Source organism: Haemaphysalis longicornis, unplaced genomic scaffold (genome assembly GCF_048455015.1).
Source record: "Haemaphysalis longicornis isolate Haplotype H1 unplaced genomic scaffold, Haemaphysalis longicornis Haplotype H1 scaffold_12, whole genome shotgun sequence".
In the NCBI taxonomy this organism is placed as follows: domain Eukaryota; kingdom Metazoa; phylum Arthropoda; class Arachnida; order Ixodida; family Ixodidae; genus Haemaphysalis; species Haemaphysalis longicornis.
Genome location: NW_027526225.1, coordinates 113,747,838 through 113,768,436, shown reverse-complemented (window position 1 = coordinate 113,768,436; position 20,599 = coordinate 113,747,838). Strand labels below are relative to the sequence as shown.

The following is a 20,599-nucleotide window of genomic DNA, read 5'->3' as shown; positions in this document are numbered from 1 at the left end:
AAGCTTTGCATCGCGTAACCCTTACCGGTTAGTGTGCTGTTGCGTGGGGCAGCTGAAAGATCTAGGAAGCATGATGAAATATTCAGAAGCCTCACTAGAAGTCATCAAGTCTCACCGGATTGCCGTGCCATGCCAGAATATTTTTTTTTGCAGGTCCAGATCTCGAGTCATGAGTAAAGAAACGTGCACAATATTTTGCGCCCTCTGTTAAAGAGAGAGATAACTTTAATATTATCAAGAAGTCAGTTTAGCACAACGCTTGGCATGCCAGTCGATTGGGAAATGAAAAGAGCGAAAAGGAGTTAAAACGCACACAAAACGCACACGAAACGCACAATTAGTCTAGAAGACGTAGGCACGGTCATTTAACACACGTACAGGAGTTATATTAAAGGTAAAGCGTTCACAGAAATTCGTCCAAGCCGCCTTCCTGAAGAAAAGACAACAACGCTGTTGCAGGCCGTGTCGCATCGTCAGCCACGAAACGAGGACATCATTGGTGCAAGGCGTGAGTCAGCATACAGACATAGTGCCATTTTCACAGGGAGCCGTGGCGTAGCGAGGCGATGGCACGTACATAGCACATGACTGATGTCGTCACGAACACTACAAGTCTGACATAGAGGGGAAGTCACTTGGCACGTCCTGTGCCGGTAGTCGTTGGTGAAGGCGACGTCCTTTGTTATCACATTTGCAGAAAAAACAGGGGGTGTGGCAGCGATGATTTGAGGGGACGTTGAACGCATTAGTGAGTTAACATATGGGGCGGTTTTACGTCGGGACTAACATCGACGACCTGCAATCTCCAAGTCTCTATTTTCTTTCATGGATAAATACCGGGCTGGCTCTCCAACTGGAAGCCCCACTCCAGAAATACTGACCCCTTAAACTGTACTTACGCGAAGAAACTGGTCGCGGTGCGATGCAGGTGACGCCCCCTGTCGGGAGATAAAGAGTACGCTTGTCATTTGTCTACTCCTACAAACCGACGTCCACGCCGGGGTCGTTTTTGCAGCTTCTAGAAACCATCCACCATTCCGGGGCGCTGCCACTGGCTCCCTACAAAACGTACTGATTGACGCGTGACGTTCGGTCCCACGATACGCGGTGTTGCCACGGCGGGGACTGATTTCGCTTTGGGTGTGAACAGCCCTTTAAAGTCTCCGACAGCAGTATCGGGCGTACTGGAAGCGAAACATACAAACTTCCTTCTTCAATATTGGCACATCACACGAATAAAATGCATTAAAATTAAAGTCGTTCCACTGAACGTGAACGCTGTCGAAGTGCAGAGCAGGGATTTACCATAAGGGCCGTGGTGCACTCGCTCGACTAGTTTCGGTATCATCCTAGCGTTGATACCGACATTTTCTCCCGAATGGATCATGCGGACAAAGTAAGACCGATTTTTGCTAGAACAAAAAGTATCAGAACTCCCCCCTTGCTTTATCAATACAGGAATGAAACTTGCTCCCGGCAAGTATCGTTCATCTAGCAGAATCATCTTTCTTTCAGACCGCGTTGCACTCATTAATCACCCAAAATATGGACCAGTAAACCTTAGGAACTGTTTTTTTCCGAAGAAAGTGTTGTAAAATGAGCATTTTTGTTGGCAGTTTCACTTGTCCAGTGTAATCTTATAGTGTGCACAAAGTTTTGAATTGTTTGATTTTATTGTATGTATGCTTTGCAATGTGCCTACAGATGATTCTGATGGTACGCGTTGCTTTTGTTAGCACCTTATACGTAACCCTGTTGCAGTACTAACTTTTTTTGCATTGATACATGCCCTGTTAAACAAACAGGACACGAGGAAGAGCGATGAATAATCGATGTACATTGTGTGTTACTCCACGTTCAACCGTGATGTAGTATGGTGTTTGTTTTTAAGCCCCCCCCCCCCCCCCCCCCCTACGTGATGCTCCTCACGAGCCTTTAGGGTATTAAAATAAATAAGCGAGAGGGCCACGCAGCTCCTGGAAAGTCCTTGAAGAGGCACTGGATGGAGTTTTCGTTTATTTTGGCATAATGTTTTTCTTATTTTATAATATTGTAGACTTATTTGTGGCATAGAAAGCAGCCTACGTGGCAACGGCACAGTGCAAAGACCACCCTCAACATTTTGCATATGAGTAACGTGTGTCTCTGTGGCACAATGGGAAAGACATCCGCTTCACAACGCGTGGGACCTACTTTCGATCCCGACCGGGTGAAGCTAGTACCTTTTCGAAGCCTCTGTTTGGCCGAGTGACGCCGGGACGCAGTGACCCCGGACGTCGACAAGCCGGGCTTCTAAAATGATCCGCACTTAAAAATGCGTAATTTTTTTCTTGCACGGTGAGCTTCATTTCGAGCGCGGATTTTTTTTATTGCGCGGCTGGAGCCTTTTTGCGTCATTTCGAACGCGCAATTTTTTTCTTGCGCCGCTGGAGACTTTCTGCGGTATTTCAAACATGCCATTTTTTTTTTTTTTGCGCGGCTGGAGCTTTTCTGCGTCATTTCGAACACGCCATTTTTTTTTTTTTTTTGCACGGCTGAAGCCTTTCTGTAGCATTTCGAACGCGCCATTTCTTTCTAGCGCGGCCGCTTTTTTTCGCTTACTATCGTAAAAAACAACCCAACGAGTGTTCTTAAGCGAATAAACGCGGGGGCTGCCGATTATCTACACAGATTTTGCCTGAAATGTACGCGCAGTTTTCTTTGCGCTAAACAACGGGGAGATGTATGACAAGCCCCAGCATTTCACAAGGTTTAAACGTTTATGTCTATTTAAACCGCGTGGTTTTCGAAGCCTCAGCGTGACTTCCTGACGTCGGTACAGAAGGCTCTACTTGGGTCCGTTATCTCGCCACGCCGCCTGATTCCGGCAGTCGAATCAACCGTTAGCGAGCTAATTCGGCAAGGCAAGCTCATAAAGTGCTCTGCACTTAAAACTCCGTATCATTCCGCTCTGTGATAGCCAGCGGACCTACGTGAACTTGACTATAACGACATCTACAGACGAGACATCAGTGGTAAGGGAAGGCGGTGCAACCCGGTTATGGGGTGCGCACGTGACGACGAACAAGTGGTGCTCGGCGAGGGTGCGCAGTCAGTGTGGGAGGAGCGCGGACCACGCACAGGGGGTGAGGGGAGAGGGTACAACGTTGTAGTCTTTAGCTCTATTGATGCTGCTAGGTGTTCTGGTCCAAGCGCTCGGTCTATGCACCCATCGGTTTCCTAAAAAGCTAACTTATAACAGCTTTCCTCCGCAGATCACCGTTAATCGCTCCACAGAACTAATAAAAATGAAACAGAGCATCCAATCAGGCAACAGGACTCAAATCCAGATACGGCTTGGATACCATATACCCCATTTTTTCTGTGTACCTCTGTTTATGAAAAATGGAAATATCAGCGTCCTTGACAATCGTTTCATCATATCACGAAGAGCCCCTTCATCCGCAACAAATCGCTCAATGAGGTCGTCGACCTTAGTGGCGTAACATTCTAAGTGGCACAATGCTTATTGAAGTGCAGCTAAGATGACCACACAACCCTTGATGCTTTACCTACGTTTGTATTTAAACCATAAAGCGTGCATTTGAAACGGAAGTGGAGTAAAACACCAACTCCCACAAGTACTAAATTTGGAACAGGGTATAACGACAGGTCGCCCCGGTTAATTCTGAAACCTGGACCACAACGCTCATCATAACCCAGGTACAGCTTCAGCAAGGCATACCACGATTTTATCCGGTTTTTAATAGTATTTTTCACTCGCAGCCACCACACGAAAAAAAATTCGCGCAGCTTGCAAGGCTGCAGAAACAGCGCAGCTGGCGGCCTCCCTCTCTTTGTCAGAGACCTGGTTGTTGCACCACATGTAGATTTCCGAACTTGCCGCTGAAAGTGCTCCATGACTGACAGGCCCTGATAACTTTCTCCGCAGGCCTTCCTATCTCTCCCAAAGTGGGCCGCATTAGTACGCACTAGAACCCGCGGCAACCGGCTTCGTGAACTCGGCGTCTGCAGCCCGAACTCGGTGTCTGTGCTCCCCACATCTGGCGCGAACGCGCGTGAACTGGCGAGAGCAGCACGCGAGAGATGACGCCAAGAACGCTGGGCAGAGAGTTTTCGAGGGTGTTCATCACGAGGCGCGCGCTCACGTGGGCTCGGTATTTTTCTAGGTATTCTGTGCGAGCCCCTCCCGTGGCGCAAGCCCACGCGCAAGCCTGGCGGACGCCTGGAGCTCCTCGCGGGGCGCACCCTTAGTGCGCTTGGTATTTTTCTCAGTATTCTTTCTGGTAACGCTCGACGGTAGAACTAGAAGCTTAAACAGATGTGATCTTAAAAAACTAGTAGAACTTGGTCTAGCAAGTTCGTTTATAGCAGCTTAAATGCACCAGGGTGCTGTAGCAACGGCGTGGTACGTCGGGAGCCATAGAGGTTCATACTAATATATACTAGAGGGAAATCTGGCGCCACTGTCTAGGGAAGCCCGCGCTTCAGCGAGCGTTCCGTCATGTACCGAGCAGGCACGTTCCACTTGTCCTTGGCACGGCTCATGAAAAGGCTGAAAAGTTGGCTCTGGCTGCGAAAAACCGGCGCTATTACTGTAGAAGGTTCATCAAATTTGTTTTGTCATTATAAAATTGAACCTCCGGAAAGATTAATTTGTCAGTGATTATGCAGAAGCTTCATGCGCGATGAACAAGGAAAAGATGTTACCTTTTTTGTTGATCTTGGCTTCGAGACAAAAAGGAAGCCATATGGCAGGCTAAGCCAAGTAGGCGAAGAACGTCGCTAGCGGCAATGGTGCCGCCCACGGCCGCCCGCGACTACAGCGACAGATTTCCCTCTAGTATATATTAGTATGAAACTCTATGTCGGGAGCGGAATGCACAATTTACTACAACGCGCTTCGTTGAAATGGCGCCCGCGCACGAGTGTTCTGGAATCTTTCCCCGCTACAGGAAACCGCGCTGCAACTCTACGGCCATGAATTCTTGAGTAACCGTTGCCGGGCCTGACCGACACAGGCGAGAGCATTAAAGGCATGCATATTCGGCGAAACGCGCTCCGACGCTGATTTTAAGCGTAACCCAGCACACTCGTAGAAACAGGGTGCGCTGCAATCGCACACACTCGAACGAAGTGCAGATTGCGAAACGTTGTGGTAGGTAGTATCAGCGCTGGGGCTCAGTTGTAAATGCAATGAAAGAGACTGCAGCACTTCGCAGAGCATGTTAGTTCGATTTTTCTGCACATTGACGTAATATACCCAGCGTCTACAACAGAGCAGTTTAAAGTGAGTCCCAGTGTTACGAACGAGTCCAGTAAACTTTCTGTAGTCCTTTCAGCCTTAACTTTTATTTCTATCAAAAAGCTTGTTTGTGTGTGTCTTCCTTATTTCCTTAGCTTACAAATGATGAATTGAGCTTGTGGTGCATATAATTAGCGAATTGAATGAACCGCATTTAGTTAGGTCATTAGGCAACCAAAATTTCAAATTCTAACAGAAAGAATTTTTTTCTTGTTCTCCTAATTTTTTAAAACCACCGAGCTTCTCACATAAAAAATGAAGCTGCTATTGAAGGTACTTTTTTAATTACAGCCATGTAATCAAACTAAAAATTCGGTTCTTGGGGTCACACCGACGATGGTGTCGTCTTCCCTGTAATGCCTTCCTCTTTCTACCCTTCAGCGTAGCAATAAACGAACAATGGGGATATCTATCGAAAGACGTGTCCTTAAAGAGCTATTTCGTAGAAAGCTCCCTCCCTCTCTCCTTTTCTCCCTTTCTATTTTCCTCATGTCTCTCCTCTCCTTTCGACCTCGTCTTCAAGCGCTGTTGAACGATAAACAAGATCCAAGTAGCTCAACTGTCGATTCTACGGAACAAAATTTCAATTAAAGTAGAGTTTTGGGGTGATGGTTTATGAATACAGCGTTATACACACTTTTTTAGATCATTAGTTGCTAATCTCGGGGACCTTGTACAACGTTGCTATAAAGATTACTCTTTGATTGATTGATTTTAGGGTTTTAATGCGCCAACGCAACGACGCGCTTCGGCGCGTCATAGTGGAGGGCTCCGGATTAATTTTGATGACCTGGGGATCTTTAACGTGCGCCGAAATCTCGTACACACGGGCATTTTTGCTTTTCGCCTCCATCAGAAAAGCGACCGCCACGGGCGGAAATCGAACCCGCGATCTTGTGCACAGCAGCGCAACGCCTTAGCCCCTGAGCCATCGCGGCGGGTAAGATTACTCTTGTCATGAGGCAGCCTTAAAAGACGGAATTTCTACGGCTATCTAGGGTGGTTACGTGGCTGCACTCCAAATCTTTACTGCTCGTCGATTGTAAACAGATACCGAACCAACCCGTGAAATTTCGGAGGCATTCACAGTCTACAGAAACGCAGTCTCATGTGTGAGCGTGCGGTCAATCGCCCTGATGCAAAAGAGATATGACGCCGCGAGTGTAGCAGGTGATACTACAGTTTGCCAATCGTAATTCTAGCTGCATGTTGCTTGTTTTCTAAATTTTACTGTGTTGGTAATCTTGTATTTCCAGCATATACTTGTCTGTTTCCTTCCGTCTCACCTCTTGCTTTGTTTTCTACCACATTATAGCGAGTAGCGCAGCTATATACATCTATAATAACGAGGGGACTTCGTGTCTGGAAGCGATAACAAGAAGTCGTTTGCCGGCTGTCAGGGCTGTCAGCTGGCCTGCCAAGGCAGCTCGTCACGCACTCGTATTCTTAAAAAAATGTCTATGCACTTGTAAAAACCTCATTGTGGTAGTGCGTAAGCAGGCTGTGATCTACGAATGTCGCCTTCTCTTCCTAAATATACAAAACATACTGACGCCGTGAGCTACAACAATATTATAAAAGGAGCGGTTGCGCGAGTTAAACAACTGGATGTAATCCAGTAGTGAGTGCCTCGCTGATTTACTTCAGCATCCCTTTAAACATTCATACAATTTCTTTGGTGTCCTCGTTCACGCAACTGTAAATTATTGGATATGTAAACTCGTGGAATTCGTTTTCTGTGTTTAGAGATTCTTTAATTTTTTTTTTTTTTGGGGGGGGGGAAGGGGGAGTGAAGGGGGCGATAGGAAAGAGGGATAAAGTTGACTACAGCGCTGTACAAGAAATTTTACGGCAGTGCAAATTGGGATTTAGCTCTTCTGGAAGTAGACTAAGCCGACATGAAAACCCTAAATATCTAAATCAAATTTTGACAGCCCCCTAATAATCAAAATAACCTGGGCTTTTCCGACGGGATGTCACATTACGTGCGCTCCGGCTGAGCAGGTGAATGCTGACTGTCTGGGAACGTCTCCGTTCGCTTGAGCGCCAACTTGGAGCAGCTGTCCAGCGGGGCGGCCTGTTCCCACGTCTCGCAACATGGGCCCCCGCACAATGCTCGTACTCCGGCGCATGCCACCTCTCGAGAAAGAGGATCTTCCGCAACCCTTTAGCCATCCCACCCTCCTAGTGGCAATCTTCACTTTCTGATTGTTTTTCTGCTTCCTGTACGCTTGGCTTCTATATATATATGGAAAAAGAGGTACACAAAGGGATGGCCTTCCTTTGCACAAGGGGAGTGCAAACGGAACTTTGCATTTCTGTCTTTTGCATTTCCTCTGTGCAATAAATGAATAAATAAATAAATAAGTAAATAAATAAATAAATAAATAAATAAATAAATAAAAAAGTAAAAAATAAAAGAGTAAATAAAAAATACATAAATACCTTAATAAATAAATAAATAAATAAATAAATAAATAAATAAATAAATAAATAAATAAATAAATAAAAGTACAATTTTTCCGCTAATTTTATTTGTTTCTAAAGACCCAAAGTCATAGACTGTAACGGGACATCCTGTGTTTCAAAAGAATAACGTGAGCTAGAAGATGTACAGGTGCCGTCAGAATTAATTGGAGCACGGGAGCCGTGGCCGAGCCGCATACGAGCGCCGTGTAGCTGCACCGGCGCAAACGAAAGGACGAGAACAGGCATGCGCGCCTGCCGACGGCGATAGCCCAACTATACTTATCAAACCACTTCTTTTAACCTGGCTTCCAGCATTCTTCGCAGCATACTGGTCTCGGCGACGGTGCTGATAGCAGAGACACATATGGCAATGTCTTTGCCGCACTTCCAGCGCACGCGAGCTGCCGGGGAAGCGGCGCTCTCACAGGGACCTCCAGTTTTTTAATGCACTTTATAAGCGACCCCAAACCATCCACCGCCGGCGTCGGCGGCGGCGGCGGCGTCGGCGTCCGCAGTGCTCCTCTATATTTAAAAAAGAAACAGCATCCGGCGCCAGGTTTCGATCCGAGGACTTTGCGGCCGCCGCGCGACGCTCTACCGACCAAGCCACGGACGCGACGGTGATATCAGTGTTAGTGACGCGTCTTATATCTTTAACGCATTCAAACTACGTCGTCAGCGGCGTGCGTTGGCGACTCAGCGGCGTTATAGCGGCTTGATAACTGCGTGGTGTACACGTGATACTACAAACCCGATGGAAGAGATGGAAGAGAAGGCGGCGAGGCGGTGGGCTGCGGGGGCCGAGCGCAAGCGCCGCAAGCGGGCCGACAACCGTGCATTCGCACTTTCACATTCTCCCCCTCGGGGAAATGCGGGGGAATTTTTTTTTCTTCAAATATTTTTTTGGTGTGTATGCTACCAGTGACACCGCCGAGACAAGTATGCATGCGAAGAATTTTAAGTGCGAATGCACTTTATAAGCGACCCCAAACCTTCCACCGCCGGCGGCGGCGGCGTCCGCAGTCCTCCTCTCCCTAGCAACGGCGTGGAGCGGAGAGGAGCGTCGGTAGCAACGGCGCGGTGACGTCACTTCACCACGTGACCGCGCTCGCTCCGCCTCCTCGCCGTGGCTGCGCGGGTGCGCTCCGCTCCCCGCACCGCTCCTCACGCCGTGACGTCATGGTATGACGTCACAGCGCGCCTCCTCTCCCCAGCAGCTGCCGCGCGCCTCTCTCTCCACCGTGACGTCACACTCTCTCCTCTCCCTTTCGCTCGGCTGCAGCTGCCGTGCGCCGCTGTCCCTCTCCCCTTGCGCTCGCCTCCTCTCTCAGCCACCAGGCTCGGCGCGCTCGGCGCGGCGTACCCCCCTATATATGCAGCGATAAACTGCCAGACCTCCGTGGGTCGGCTCGCGCGCGCTCACGGGCGAATGCCAACGGATTTTAACTCTACTCCCCCTCATAGCATCACCCCGTGCATTCGCACTTAACCATGTTCACCCTCGGGGAAATGCTTGGGAGTTTTTTTTTTGAATACACGTTAAAAGAAGTCGTTTGTTTGTAAGGTATCGATGGGCTATCGCAGTCGGCAGGCGCGCATACGTGTTCTCGTCCTTTCGTTGGCCGCCAGTGCAGCTACACGACGCTCCTATGCAATTCGGCCACAGCTCCCGTGCTCCGATTACTCCTGACAGCACCTTTACACATACGCACGCACGGCTGCCCGCACGCACCCACACACACCATTCTTATTCTTACACAAACCATTCTTACAATTCACCCCATTTACATAGAAACGGACGCTGTGCCCGCACGGGCCTCAGAGCTTACGCTCAGACCCCATAAGACTCAGCAGTGGGCCACGGCATTGATATTGATGACATGTGCCTAACAAAATTATCTGCACGAGAAAAAACATGCCTACAGTAACCAATGCTATAAAAAATCCCACATATCTAAAATAATCACCGAAAATTGTGACCAAGAAATAGTTCGACAGACAATATTCGAAACGGACGTTAGGGTCATCAGATCGAGTTATTAAAAACAGCTGGAACGACTGCGTGTTTTAGGTTACTCAAAGACCGTAAAAATCAAAATCTTACATATTTAAACGCAGCCGTCACAACAAATCTGCGAATTCTCGGCTCAAATATAACCGCTCTTCTGGGCTGCTTCTGAGCTGCTTCTGGGCTGCTTCTGGGGCTATCAGGCGCGCTTGCGCGCAAGGGTATGGATTAAGTTAGAACACGGCAGAATTCGGAACGTCAACGTCAGCCGACAATTTGGACAGACTGGTCGTTGCTCGCACTGTATATATATATATATATATATATATATATATATATATATATATATATATATATATATATATATCCCAGCAAAATCATGTAACCGTACCCTGATGAAGGCAAGTCCCGTTGCCGCGACGTAAGTAAACCTTGTTTGTTATTGTTCTTGCTGTGTATCCGACTCTTTACTTATACTGTTTCTGCGCGCTTTGTGAGTTGATCTATCTCTCTCTCTCTGTCTATATATATATATATATATATATATATATATATATATATATATATATATATATATGGGTACTAGAGACAGAGACACACGAGAAGGACATTATAAATAAAAATAAAAGTTTACTGACGTTTCAGGGAGTGCGCTACTGATAGACCCGCGAAGTGGCAGCGCCAAACAAATTTGCATCTTGCATCCCTAGTCCGTTCACCAGACACATATTGCAATTTCCAAGCCGTGCGCCTGTCGCAATCCGTCGCCAGTGGTAATTGACGGACCGGGAATGAGGCGAGAAAACAAAAATGACGGTAACGAGAACGTGAGACGTTCCGTGGAAAAAAAAAGCGACGCGCAATGACGTTACCTCGGCACGCGCAAATTAGTAAAATAAAAGACCCGAGTTTCCACGGCAATAAGGGCAGCGGATGGCGATGCAGCGACATCCCGTAGGGGATTAATCAAGACGCCCGTGCGACCGTCGTCTGGTCCGAGGAGCGCCGGTAATCTCGCCCAATTACGGTAACGTGTCGTCGGCGCGCCACAGCTGCGGTGCGGTGTCTCGCATCCGCGGGGATTAGTTGGAGGTATTGCGATGGAGAAGAATGGCGGGACAAAGTGTCCAGATGCTGCTACATTGTGCAAGACGGATCCGAGCAGCGGTTTTTCCGGTTTCGGGCCTCGGCTTCAGCTTTTTTTTAAAACGAAAGTGTTTTATTCTCGGTACTCAAAGATTTCCATGACGTAATATCCGTCACGGAAGTGACGCCAGTACAACGAAGCAAGCGGCCTATAAAGAGTGCACCAGGTCTTCTTGCGGTGAAGCAATCTTTAGAAATAAAGAGTACGTTTTACTTTAAATTTTAACACGAAAATGTTTTATGCCGGTATACACCAAGATTTCACTGACGTCACATCCATCACAGAAATGACGCCAGAACACCTTTGCCGAAGCTACCTGCCAGCAAAACGTCGCTCGCCTAGCACACCCACAAGACAGCCGCCGACCCGCAAACCATGCTCAGCTGCACATTTCGCTGCACATTTCATTTCCGTGTTTCACCGATTCCTATGACAGAGGAATCAACCACAGTTTTTGGTGGATTTGCATGTGGCGGTTTAACCAGTGTGGCGCTGCTGCATTTGACAAAAACAACGTTACAGACTCGCTGCCACCTGTCGCGGTAATTCAGGCATGGCGGCAGCCATCCTGCCGCTCTTGCAGGGAAGCAAGTTCTGAAGGAAAGCCTTCTATATATTGCCACATGCACTGGCGCAATGCGAGTCGCACCAGCACGTGCGCTCCTAGTCTCGCAGCGGTCGCGAGCGCTCGGAGACGAAGGAGGTCGCGTGAGCACGCGCTGAGATGTCGAGAAAAAGAAAAAGAAGAGGAGGATCACGCGGGGGCGCGCTGATTGAGATGTTGAGAAAAAGAAAAAGAAGAGGAGGATCACGCGGGGGCAGTTGGGCAGTGCTCCGCAACGTGAACGCCACGCTGGTTCTTTTTGTCTTGCTTTGGGCACAAGTTCGCCCCTAATAAACGTTGTTTGGTTTATTGCATTCGGTTGTCCGTGACAATATACTGGTTGCTGTTGGGCACTTTTGAAGATACCCAATGCGATGTTTATTGCGTTGCCTCTTGGGGGCGGCCCATTGCGTCGGCCGTTACTTTTCCCTGAGGTGCCCGGAAATTGACGTCCATGATTTAAAGGGACATGTCACCGATTTCCGTAGACTATATTTTATCTACCCCAAACGAAAAGACACCACTTAAAGGGGAGTGACACAAAATTTTGAAGGCGAGAACACTTCGGAGATCGATTGGTATGAACACACATACATCTGCAAAATAGCAGCGGCGAATACAGCCGAGAACATATTTAAAATCAATTTTAAAGTGTGTGGAACGCAAGCGAGCAGCCAGCAGAGGACCTCGCGCAATCGACATCCCCTAGATATTTTGTAAATAAACAACATCCAAACACGTCACGAGTTTGTGTTCGCCGCTTCCGCACTGCCGGCGTTTTCCGCCGGCTCGCCGCTCCGCTCCGGCTCGGAGCTTCTGCTCTCGAGAACGAACGACCCGATCATTGGCGGCGGAGGCGCCGTGATATTGTCGGCTCATCGGGCAGCTGGCCGCGACCAAACTTGTACAGCGATTACAGGCACTCTATTTTATTACTTTTTATTTACATTGGACGGGAAAACGCGCCGGAGACACGGAAAGCCCACTCAGCGAGCCGAATGGTCGCTGTGCAGACGGCGGCCACGGCCGCGATGTGGCTCAGGTAGCTCGAGTGATAGCTTGTTACCGCTGCACGAAATTGGACTCAGGTCCCAACCATGGCAGCTAATATGAGAAATGAGTTAATGATGCGATGGCGGGTTGCATTAAAAATTGTCATCTGCACCACTTACGAAAGCGGCACTCGAATATCCGCCGCAGTGCTAAGCCGAACACATCTGTAGGCGGACCTGTAGGCAGACCGGCCGGCTGCTCCCAGCGCGCGTCTTGCCACCCACTCTCTCGAGCGTCGCGCGTAATTGTCTAGCCGCGGCAGCATTTGCACTCGCAGTGCCTGTGTCACGTCCATGGTCGCTTTTAAAGACGATAGTCTTTCTTGGGCTACTTAAACCCAGAAATTTAGGTCTGTCTGTATGTCTGTCCGTCTGTCTGTCTGTGACTCGATTCAGCCACCCGGCCAAAGCAAAACAACGACTGCGCAATAGTCTTATATAGTCACAGCTAAATCCACCCGTCTATGTCCGGTGTAATGTTCATACTTGTCAACATTGTTGAAGAAGAACAAGACATTACGCAAATATGAGACAACAAATCAATACAGAAGTGATATTTGCAGTATTCTTTATAAAAAAATCAAACATGCTTGACTTTTGCGAAATTAAATACTTCATCAACTGCAGAAACAGACCCATGGCTTTAGGAGCTTCGCCCCTAAAAACATCCCCCTCACGAGGGGCACGATCAAACGCAGAGCATTTCCGCGGGGGGCGTGCCTGCAAGTCGTATGTATTACGTATTGGTTGTTGTTGTTGTAATTGTTGTCTTCCAGCGTAGACATTGTCGATGAAGACGATGGTGAAACGTGAAACGTGCCGTGAACCCCCTGCCGCGGCTATGACGCAACGTGGAGCGGCTATGACGCAACACAATCCAACACAATCCGCTTTAATCCAATCCAAATACAAACCAATCTAATCCAAGCCTAGCCAATCCAAGCCAATCCAATCATCGAATCCAATCCAATGCCCCTCGCGAGAGAGTGTTATAGCGCCGAAATCGCGCCACCACACGAACGCGTGATGTTGACGTCACGATCACGCCACAGATGTTAGCGACCGGAGAGCGCACGAACGACATATGTGGTTTAAGCGCGGACCGACCACGGCGAGAGAGCGCGATGCGAGCGCCCCCACCTGTTCTTGCGCGCGAACCGGCTGTTGCTCAGCGCGAACCCAACGCGGCGAGAGAGGGTGTTGCGCACGTCCCCACCTGTTGTGCGCCCGAACCGAACGCGGCAAGAGAGGGTGTTGCGAGCGCAGAGAAGGCGAGCAGGACGCGGGGGAGAGGGCGCAGACTGCAGTTCACACTGCGCTCAAACTTCGCGTTAGGGATTATAGTAATAGTCAGCCAATATTTTTGCTCCTAAGATTTTTTTTGCACCTAACAACGCGCGCGCTTGAAACACAAAGATCTACGGATTTCGCCCTAAAGGACCCTGCAACTCTTTTTTACAGACACTTTTCGGGACCAACGTTTGGTCTTCGTGTCGTTCACTTACGGACGCAAAAGAATATTGATGCGGAAATAAGAATGTTATTAAATTTTTATGTCGAAAAATACAAGCAAATGCGGCACTGCATACGTCACACCCCAAGCCTCTGAGCATGACGCCGAAACGAAGGACCATACCCACCCTACGATCGGCTGAGCTTGCAATATTTTGCGTCATTGTATCGAGCAAGCGACCCTAAACGCTGATTTTGGTCGTAAAACAATATTTCCTTAAAGGAAGCATAACAACATAACCGCGGACAGTAACAATAAAGGGAGACACTACTGCCAGCTTCGAGCGCTTGTGTGCCCTTTCAATACGTGTTACGATGAACCGCTCTCTGCATCACCCGGCATCCGCACGGTTCGCTAAAATGCATGCCAAATCGTCCGTCCGCGTTCAACATGACGATGTCTATCCTCCGCAGATATGAGCGTCGACGTCAGAAGTAGTGTAGCCAGCAAGCATCGCTAAGTGAACTGCTGCTTCGGGGTTTAACAATCCGCACTGAGCGTCTCGACGTTAGGGGACTTGCTTTCGCACTGGGAAGCGTGGCTCCGTTCACAGAAAGACATTCACACCTTTTAAAGGGACCCTGCAACACTTGCCATCGACTACTAGTACTGTATTTTGGGATAAAGTCTATTGTCCCAGAAATCTCCTCCCGCAAGAATTATGAAAATCCATTCACAATTAACGAAACTACGCGCGATGATAAATCGCGCATAATCGTTCCCTCTCAACTCGAGCGCGGACAAGGCTACGAAAGCTGCGCCCTCTCTCCCGGAGAGGGGGGCGGCTCGCGGCGTTCTCTTCGGCGGCCTTCGATATATCACATGCCGGGTAGTTTTCTCCTTTTCTCTGCAACGCCTATTTCCGGTCTGGTGCCACAAAAAAGCAGGCATGGGTGCCTGCTCGCAAGTGAGCGCTGGGGCTGGTAGGGCGTTTTTGAAGCAATAAACGTTTGTAGTCGAGTGGTTCCGTTGAAAGGGAAGTATTGAGCTCATCACTCAAACTCCGCGCGCACTCAAAACACAAAATAAACGGCAAAACTGTGCCTACAGGTTCAGGCATAGAAGAGGTTCGTACACAGCGATGACGACGACGGAAATGGGAGAATCTAGCCGCGAAGTTGACCAGTGACTGCCGATCGGGCAGCCATGACCTATGTGACGTCCCTTAGGCCATGCATAATGAGGACAACTGAAGAGAGAGCGGTTTGTTTTTCCTCGTCTTTCACATCGATTTGCGCGCTCACCGCTTCACGTGCAAGTGTAATATTAGGCTCACGTATTCCTGGCAGTGTAATCTAAACGTCGCGCAGGTTTACTTGTACTGCTCAAAGAGTGTTACAGGGTCCCTTTAAAGCAAAGCTTTGCTGATCTCGTCGAGTGGTTTCGCCGCCGCGGGGAACTTGACCTTCATTTGACCGCAGCTGCGCCGTAGCCTTGGCAAAGCATCACGTGACCCGCCGGGCCTAGTTCCGCCGAAGGCTGCGTGCGCTAACTGCCGCCGCCGCCGGTGGCGACCCAGCTTGGCAATGGATGAGACGGAGGCCGGGCTGTCTTCTCTGATCATTATGCTGTAGCGGGAGGATTTAAGCGGTAGTCGGCAAGCGGCGTCAGGACACTCCACGGATATCGCCCGGCGAGCTGCTTCACTCTAGCCGGTCCGGAATGCCAGGCGCGCCAAGCTAGCGTCGGAGACTTAGAACAATAAGCCGTTTGTCTCGCGAAATGCCTGGCACGGGACCACAACCGTAGACAAAAGCAAGCTTTGAACGAATAGTGAAATAATAACAGCTAAATCAAAGTGAAACCATGACGTATCCAGGCCAAGCCAAGCTTTCGCCTTGCATATCCAGCGTTAGCCGAGCTAAGCCGCAGCCATTTTTTTCTCTTGCAGCAATCGGATGCCATGAGACAAATTCAACCGTCCTATATTCGGTGGAAAACTGTTAGCAGACACAAACTGTAATTCAAGTGTGCATTACTTTTATGACTAACTAGACCTGCGTCGAGGAGTTCGCCACTGCGCGATTGCTTTTTATGGGTTAAGAGACGGAGATAAATTTATTGTAGTATTAGCCTAAATTTCTTGTAGTATTAACCTAACGAGGATAATATGCAAGATTGGTTAGTGATTAACAAACGTTATTCCTGCCAGAATTCCTAACAAAAGAGAAAAAACACACGGAGACATTCATTGTACAACACACAGGAGATTTGTTTTGAAGGTCGGTAGTTCGACCCCTCAGATCATTCTTTGTTTTCTTTTTTGTCTGTCTGTGAGCATCACAAGCTTTTTTTTGTTACAAGGGTATGCGACTGTTTGCCGCCTTTCTGTGAACCCACAAGTGGAGTTCACTTCAAGCCTCAGTAGCAAGGCAGCGCACACTTCCCACTTTGAATCACTGGGGCATAACTTCAAGGTAGGTCTTGTTACGAACATCTACCAAGTTAACCAAAAATAGCCTCAAGAGTGTGGTAGAGTCGAGAAAAGAAAAGCCTGGCAACACACATCAACGCAGCGACGAGCAGCTCACTTCGACGTGCGTCTCCGTCTTCTCCTACTTGTAGTAGTAGTAGTAGTAGTAGTAAGTATTGTTGAATAAGGCGGACTTAGCCTTGCATAGCTGCCGGCAATTGCTCCGCCTCATCATCATCATCATCATCATCATCATCATCATCATCATCATCACCAGCCTATCTACGCCCACTGCAGGGCAAAGGCCTCTCCCATTATTCTCCAGTTACCTCGGTCCTGTGCCAACTGTGACCAATTTATCCCCGCACTCATCTGTCCATCTAACTTTCTGCCGCCCCCTGCAACGCTTGCCTTCCCCAGGGATCCACTCTGTTACTCTTAATGACCAGAGGTTATCTTGCCTTCGCATTACATGCCCTGCCCACGTCCATTTCTTCTTCTTAATTTCTACTAATATGTATTTAACACCAGTTTGCTCTCTGACCCACTCCGCTCTCTTCTTGTCCCTTAATGTTACACCTATCATTTTCCGCTCCGTTGCCCGCTGAGTCGTTCTCAATTTAAGTTGAACCCTCTTAGTGAGCCTCCAGGTTTCTGCCCCGTAGGTGAGTACCGGTAAGATGCAGCTGTCATACACTTTCTTCTTCAGCGACAATGGTAGGCTGCTATTCATTATCTGAGAATGTCTGCCATATGCACCCCACCCCATTCTCATACTTCTAATTATCTCTGCCTCATGGTTGGGATCTGGGGTCACAACTTGGCCTAAGTAGATATATTCGCTTACCAGTTTCACTGCCTCGCCACATATCTCAAACTGCCGTGCTGTCCCGAGGTTATTGATCATTACTTTAGTTTTCTGCATATTAATTTTCAGGCCCACGGTTCTACTCTGTTCGCCCAGTGCGCAAAGCATGCTTTGCAATTCGTCCCCCGAGTTACTTAGCAATGCAACGTCATCAGCAAATCTGAGGTTACTGAGGTATTCTCCATTAACCCTTACTCCCACCTGTTCCAAATCCAACGTTCTGAATACTTCTTGTAAGCATGCTGTGAATAACATTGGAGAGATTGTGTCTCCTTGTCTGACACCCTTCCTTATCGGTATTTTACTGCTCTCCCTATGGAGGATGATAATAGCTGTAGACCCACTGTAGATATCCTCTAGTATTCTTACATAATGATCATCTACCCCCTGGTTCCGTAATGCCTGAATGACTGCTAGGGTTTCGACCGAGTCAAATGCTTTCTCATAATCTATGAAGGCTATATATAGGGGTTCAGTATACTCAGCGCACTTCTCTATCACCTGATTGATCGTGTGAATATGGTCCATTGTTGAATAACCTTTACGGAACCCTGCTTGTTCTTTAGGTTGACTGAAATCTAAGGTTGCAGAGATTCGGTTAGCGATTACCTTGGTAAATACCTTGTAGACGACTGACAGTAAGCTGATCGGCCTGTAATTTTTCAAGTCCTTCATGTCGCCTTTCATATGGATTAGGATGATGTTCGCGTTCTTCCAAGATTCCGGCACCATTGCGGTCATTAGGCATTGCGTATACAGGTTTGCCAGTTTTTCGAGTACAATTTCTCCGCCATCCTTCAAGAGGTCTGCTGTTATCTGATCCTCACCAGGTGCTTTGCCCCCTTTCATTTCTTTCAAAGCCTTCCTTCCCCAATACCATATCAAATCTCTCAAAGTCATAACACATCACTTAGTCCTAAAATAACAGACACGCAATGTCACCACACCTCACTTAGTCCTGTGGACTGCAAAATCCGAGTAGGAGATGAGACACATCTCTTCGCACAATCCAGTGGTCCCTAGGAAAAATAATGTCCTCCTATGTAGCATGGGGCACTCCTAACTTCTGGAGATCACGAAAAAAGTTCGTCCGCTCAGGGTTGGTTTTGGAGCAGTTCATAACGAAGTGATCAATGTCACCAGTCACACTGCACGAGGGGCACAAAGGGGATGAAACAATGTTGATTTTATGTAGCCAAGCTGGTGTACGGGCTGAGTCTGTTCTTACGCGGTGGAGCAGACAGGCTTCGGCTCTTTGCAGGCCCTTCGTCACGACTGGTTGATGTACTGGTCGCCACAGCTGCCTAAAGTGCTCGCGAACGGTCTGTTTCTGTATGCGTTGGAAATCGCACCGCGTTTGCACCGTCCTTGTAGAAGATAAGGCGTCCTTGGCTAAGCTGTCAGCATGTTCGTTTCCCGCTACACCAACGTGCGACGGGATCCACTGGAATTGCACGGTGAAGCCTTCATGCTTAAGCCGCTTTAGTAGAAGTAGGGATCGCTGACAGGTCTTTTCAACAGGTATACCCCGCTGCAATAGGTGAAGGGCTGACTTTGAATCGCTGAATATTGTGACTTTTTGCCTTCCAAACGATGACAGTTGGCGCAACGCAGCTTCTATGGCAACACACTCACTCGCTGTAGATGAAACCAAAGGCGTCACCCTGGCAGCCCACGAAATATTCAAACTGGGTATGAAAAAAGCCGCCGCGCACACCCCACTTTTTGCGTCAACCGATCCATCGGTGTATATGTGCAGAGAGTCCTCGTATTCCCGTTCCAAATGCTCCAGCACCAGCGATCGTGCTTCAGCAATAGGTGTACAACGCTTCGAGCGCATATGAGGGATGGTCAATGCACAATCCACACTCTCGTGGGACCAAGGCGGGTCCAAAGTAGCCCTTTTCCCAGGCCATTTGGGACACAGCACTCCAAGAGTGTTTAGTGTTGCATGAGCACGAGACTCTACCCTTAATCGTAGATGCCGCAGTAATGCTAAGCCAGCACTTGTTTCTCCGAGGCGCAGCACTTGCAGAAGCAAACGTTGAGACGCCTGAAGACGAAGGGGTGTTGACTGCGCCTCATGGAGGATCTTATTGTTTCCAGCTGCTTGAGGGACGCCTAGAGACAGCCTAAGCCCTTTCCTGTGCAAGGATTCCAACCGCTCGTATTGTGTCTCTGAAGGCGATATGAGAGGCAGCTGATAAAGCATGCGGTTCAAGATCAAGGCTTCGGGCAACTTGACCATAGAGGCTGGGTGATTTCCCCACGTCACACCGGCAATTCTCCGCAGTACATTAAGTCTGGGCGCCACAGAGGAAACCATAGAGTCGACGGCCTTTCGCCAATTCAACCTATGGTCGAGAACAATTCCTGGAAATCGAACATGATTAGCTTGGCGGATGGGGATGCCATTCAGTTCTATCCTGAGACGCGCAGACCGGCGTCGTACACCAGGAAATAGAACAAAACACTATTTCTCCTTTGATATAGTGAGCCCTACTGTTGAAAGATACGCTTGAACAGATGAAACAGCATGTTGTGCTATTACACGCAATCGCTTTGTCTGGTATCCGGTGAGCCAGATGCAGATGTCATCCGTATATTGACAGACGAGCTTTTGACCGATGACTCTTCAGCGTAGAAGGCAGGGCAGACATGGCTACATTGAAGAGAATGGGCGACAGAACACTGCCCTGTGGTACGCCTCGTACTACAGTTTTTTTTTAACTAAAAACATTCTCTATCCGCACCTGCATGAAGCGGTCGGTCAAGAAGACTCGAATGAAGCGGAGTAGGTGTCCTGTCACCCCCATTTCTTGCAGATGACTCAAAATAGCACTTGGCAAGACAGAGTCGTATGCCTTAGCCACATCAAGAAACACCGCAACGGTGGACAAGCCATAAGCTCTATTATGTTCCAAGTGGCTGACCAAATCCAATACACTGTCTTGGGCGCTCAGCCGCTGGCGGAAGCCAGTCATGCAGGCAGGAAGCTTTTTCCGATGCTCTAGCCCCCACATCAGTCTGGCACAGACTAGCTTTTCCATGACCGTTGAGACACAAGAAGTAAGCGACACCGGCCTGTATGATGAGAGATCTGCTGTATCTTTGTTAGGTTTAGGCAGCGGTACCACCCAGGCCAGCTTCCACGATGACGAAATGTCGCCTGTCGTCCAAATATGGTTAAAAAAATCTAGGAGACTATGCTGGAACTCCA

The 20,599-nt window shown here is 48.5% G+C and overlaps 1 protein-coding gene across 5 annotated transcripts in view; it reads left to right on the top strand.

Moving 5' to 3' along the window:
• The window catches only part of LOC144163308 (multiple PDZ domain protein-like), a 364,611-nt gene that overhangs the window by 189,048 nt on the left and 154,964 nt on the right, over positions 1 to 20,599 (top strand). Inside the window, exon 1 of one of the 5 annotated variants that reach the window (XM_077694235.1) lies at positions 16,399 to 16,515. The exons of the other annotated variants lie outside the window; for them this stretch is intronic. The gene's annotated coding sequence lies outside the window, so the exon portion shown is untranslated. Of the gene's footprint in view, positions 1 to 16,398; positions 16,516 to 20,599 lie in introns of those variants that run through there. 5 annotated transcript variants of the gene reach the window in all.